Source organism: Corylus avellana, chromosome 4 (genome assembly GCF_965113065.1).
Source record: "Corylus avellana chromosome 4, dhCorAvel1.hap1.2, whole genome shotgun sequence".
NCBI classification, from domain to species: Eukaryota; Viridiplantae; Streptophyta; class Magnoliopsida; order Fagales; family Betulaceae; genus Corylus; species Corylus avellana.
In genome coordinates this window covers 90,495-95,331 of record NC_142493.1, presented here as the reverse complement: position 1 = coordinate 95,331, position 4,837 = coordinate 90,495, and positions in this window count along the sequence as shown.

The window sequence follows — 4,837 nt, the reverse complement described above, 5'->3', positions numbered from 1 at the left end:
CCTTGTCAAACGAGTACTGTCCTATTCCCTCCATTTCCATGCACCATCTGTTCCATGTCACAAGAAATATATAAACAATACAAGCAAAGTAAAAAGTACTTGAAATTTGGAGATTTAGAACCTTTTAGTGTAATCTCTTCACGTAGCACCACATTACCTCTGCGAAGTAAGAAAACATAATATATTATAAGTTGATCAAAACAAAGACAGATAACCTCAGCAACCGGATAGCTTACCCAATAACATCATCAAGGATATACAAACAAATAACAGCGATCTAAAATTAAACAGTTTAGGGAAAATATATATATATATATACCTTTGAATTTTTTTCTTTCCAAGTCCTCCCATTCCAAAAACGGAAATTATACATGTTGTTGTGATGAGAAAGAGAGAAGGGATTGAGCGGTTTGGCTTCATGCACACTACAAAAAAAAAGTGTTATTAGTAACGTGCCTATTGTGCAGATTTTTTCACACGTCACCATTTGGTGACGTAGCACTTTTTCACACGTTACCAAAGTATTTGGTAACGTGTTAAAGTTAACACGTTACCATTTGGTAACGTGTCAAAGCTGACACGTTACTAAATGGTAACGTGTCAAAGCTGACACGTTACTAAATGGTAACGTGTCAAATTTGACATATCACCATTTCGAAAATTGAAAAAAAAAAAAAAAAAAATTTGACAACTTTAGTAACGTGTCAAAGTTGACACATTACCATTTGGTGACGTGTCAAATTTGACATGTTACTAAAGTTGTCAAATTTTTTTAATTTTTTTTTTCAATTTTCCCATTGGTAACGTGTCAAATTTGACACGTTACTAAAGTTGTCAATTATTTTTTTTATTTATTTTTTTTCATTTTTCGAAACGGTGACGTGTCAAATTTTACACGTTACCAATGGGCATTGGAACCTACGCCAGCTTATTTCCTCTTTTTCTCTTTTACTTTCTTCTTCCCTCTTTTTTCTTCATCCCAGCCGTGCTTCTTCTTTCTTCTTTCTTCTTCTCTTTTTCTCTCTTTTGCTCTCACGCCCATGGCAGCTCTCTCTTCTCTCAGATGGGAAGAAGAAAAAGAAAAGGAGAAGAGAAAAAAGGAGAAGATAAGAAGAAAATGAAAAAGAGAAGAGAAGATCTGACATTTTATTTATTTATTTATTTATTTATTTTCTTCTGCTGGGTTTGGGATTTTGAAATTTCTTTTGCTGCTAGGTTTGAAATTTTTCTGGGTCTGAATTTTTTGATTGGTTTGGTTTGATTTTTCAGGTTGAATCCACTCGGGGAACGAACATTGTATACTTTAATGAGTAATTTTTCTGATTGATTTTTTTGCCATTTGTCTTAGCTTTTAAACCTATTGATTTTTCTGGTTCTTTGGTGTTGTAGGTTTCTGATTTTTGGTACTCTCCAACCCTACACAATGAGTGAGTAGTAAAATTAGATTCTAAGTTCAAAACTTTTGAAATTTTTTGCTTAAATTAATTTTTGCTGTTGGGTGTGGATTTTTGCTGCTGGGTTTGAAAGTATTGATCTATTCCAAGTTCAAGTAATTCTTTTTTTGTCAAATAAATTTTTATTTGCTGGGTTTGGATTTTTGAAAATTAGATTCGAATATGATTTTATTTGAAATCTGGGTTTGGAATTTTGAAAATCAAATTCGAATATGATTTTATTTGAAATCTGGGTTTGGAATTCCATGATATCATTTGAAAAAAAAAATCCAGAAATAAATTTGAAATATATATTTTTTTTATTAATTTTTTAAACTTTAATAACGTGTCAATTTCTGACACGTTATCACAAGGTGACGTGTCAGAAATTGACACGTTACTAAATTCCCATTAGTAACTTTCAATTTTGCAACCTGCCACACACGTTACTAATGACACGTTACTAACCGTTAGTAACGTGTCAACAGGCTTGACACGTCACTAATGGGCCGTTACCAAAAAATTATGTTTTTGTAGTGATGTTTTCTTAAATATTGAGAATGTGAGAAAGTATGCTCCTTAAACATTAATTTTTTTAATGTTTAAGGAGCATACTTTCTTTGATTTTAAACATTAAACACAATCTTCTAGATTTTTTTTTTTTTTTTCTTTTAAGTAATTGAGTCATCTGATACATATAGTTGAACTTTCCTAACAAATCCAATCATATTTTCGGAATATAAAACTATTTTAAGCTGTGTGTTGTTAAATCTCCCAACGGTTGGGATTAAATAGAAAACAAAAAAAAAAAGTTGAGATTTAACAGAACATTTCCAACCAAACGTTTTTTGGCAAACCAGTTGGAGAGGAGACTCGAAGAATTTGACTTTCAACCCATTTGATTCTCATCATTTTTGCGTGCAATGATCCTGAATTCCCTTTTTCTTTTTGTCAAGTCCTTGAATTCCACACTTCCCAGATGGTTTCTGGACTTGTTTCTTGTTTTCTTGAATTTCCATGATTTTGGGTTTTTTTTTTTTTTTTTTTGGTCTATCTAATTTGTTTGTATTCAAGGGTTTTTGGGAACCCCAGAGCATGTTTCTCTGTTCCGTTTTATGGGCCTAGCTGTTTTGATTTTGTTTTTGTTTTTTCCTGTTTTCGTTTTCTTTTTATGGGCCCCCAGAGGAGGAGTGGCACTTAGGGGAAAGGTTGATTTTTGATCATTCACGCAAAAATGGTGTAAATCATGGGTTGGTATAAATGTTCAATTTCAGATGGTTCGGTTTACAATTCCTTCAAAATTTGTAAGTCCAATTATTTATTTCTTGCTAAATAATAATATGATGTCTTCTATTTTATTTTCGTAGTTCACTTGGTTTGGCTTATTTTTTGACTGGAAGGACTTTGTTATGCAAACGAAATCATAAGAAAATCAAAAGGAAATAGAAAGAGGGAGAGATTTGAGCACTTCTAGGGGTTGATCTTCACAAATTGCATAAAGCAATTGACTGAATTATTTCTTGGTGAGTAGCCATATGGCATCTACACTGATTTTATAGAGGAAAATCTAGGGTTTCCTGGAGTAATAAGGAATCCTAACATATTATATATATTCTAATATATTCTAACATATAGGAATCCTAACATAGTAATGAAAGGGAAGTGCTAGTACAGCTTATTAAGGAAAATAAATTTGGGTTCCTAATATTATGATTAGGATAGTTGATCTTGATAAATCTGGTGGCTATCACCTTTTCTAAGTTGTTGAAATCTTCATCATTTTTCAAATTTATGATCAACTGGATTCTACAAGAGAACTACTATGCCTTTATTTGTGATGTTTGGATTGAAATTTTTACTACTATTTTTTTTTGGGGGGGGGGAGGCAAATATTTATTAGCAAGAACGAGTTTTTGGTTCCATATGGTTTACGGTGTCAAGTGTGATTTATTCCTTAGATTTTTTTACTTGAAGCTACTATGCCGTGTCTTTTGGCCCTTTTGGTGTTAAGGTTTGGCAGCACGCAGCTTTATTGTGATTATCCATTTTTTCCTTAACTACCTGTTTGGCGAAGTTCTTCTAATCATTTTCCTGTAGAAGAGGGTACTTTTATCAATTAAGGTGAGAAATTTTGACTGGAGGAACTTGTAAGTTCTATGAATTTTGCATGAAACTCTATGTCAGAAATCAGGTGAAAATCTTGTACACCAGTTGTAGGATGGTTTGTTAACTAGAGAGATTATATGCACGCAATAACTTCTTTTTTTCCCCCTTTTTGGTACTCTATCAGCACGATATTGGTTACTGTGGTGGAATGGCACATTATTTCATATAGTTGAACTCCCATCCGAAAATGAGATATGGATTCTAGAAGTTTCATTTACAAAGATTTCAACGTGAGATATGAGTGAACTCATTGTTGAGTGTTTGGCACATTTTCTCCTACATGGTTATTTGTAAATAGATTTCCTGCTTAATCCCAAGGGGTTGGCTCAAGTGGTAAGAGCCTTAGTCTTTGTGGTAGTTCATGAGGTCTAAGGTTCGAATTTCCTTGAGTGCAAACAATTCCTTGAGGCCAACTAGCTAGTGAAGCCGGAGTATTACCCGATCCGTATGGAAGGGGCGCTTTACATGGATCCAAGGTTTACTATCAAGGATAGGTACACGAAGTAGCCCTGCTTTGGAGGGGTTCCTTGTTATCAAAAAAAATGTAAATAGATTTCCGGCGTCTTCGCTCGCTCTTTGCACCCACTTTTTCTTTAAGTTATCTATTCACTTTCTTTGGTTTTTGGCCAAACCAAAGGCCTTCCACTGATTCATGTAAAGGAGCCAGAAAGAATTAATTCTGCATGCCTGAAAGGTATTGATAGACTGGCTTATGGTGCTGATTATATTTCCAGGGTGATTTACAAATGCAAAAAGATCCTTCCTTCCCCTGCCACACCTTCTAGGTATAACATGTATCCTATATAAGAACCACTACGTATCTTGGTAAGAGCAGTTTCCCTCATATTCTAAACATTCTTCTCATGACTATCGTTCAACATTTCTGATCTTCATAAGATGCTGTTATTTGACTTGTGAGTGTCTAGTTCGAACTGTAGATTGCCGAATATAGTACAAGTTGCACCTGATACACTATTTGAAACTGGTAATTACATTGATTGTTATCTTGGTGATACGAGGAATAAACAATGGCTGCTATTGCTTCATGTTGGTCAGTGATGGTCACTGCTTAAGATTTTAAATGTACTTATGTTTTCTTGTTGAACAGTCTCTCTGTGTATGTGTATGTTACGACTCTCATCCATACCATGAATCTAGGCATGTGATGGTCATAACTCACATGTTTGGCTTATATATATGGCACAAACAAGTAGGTAGAATCAGAATCAATGAAAACT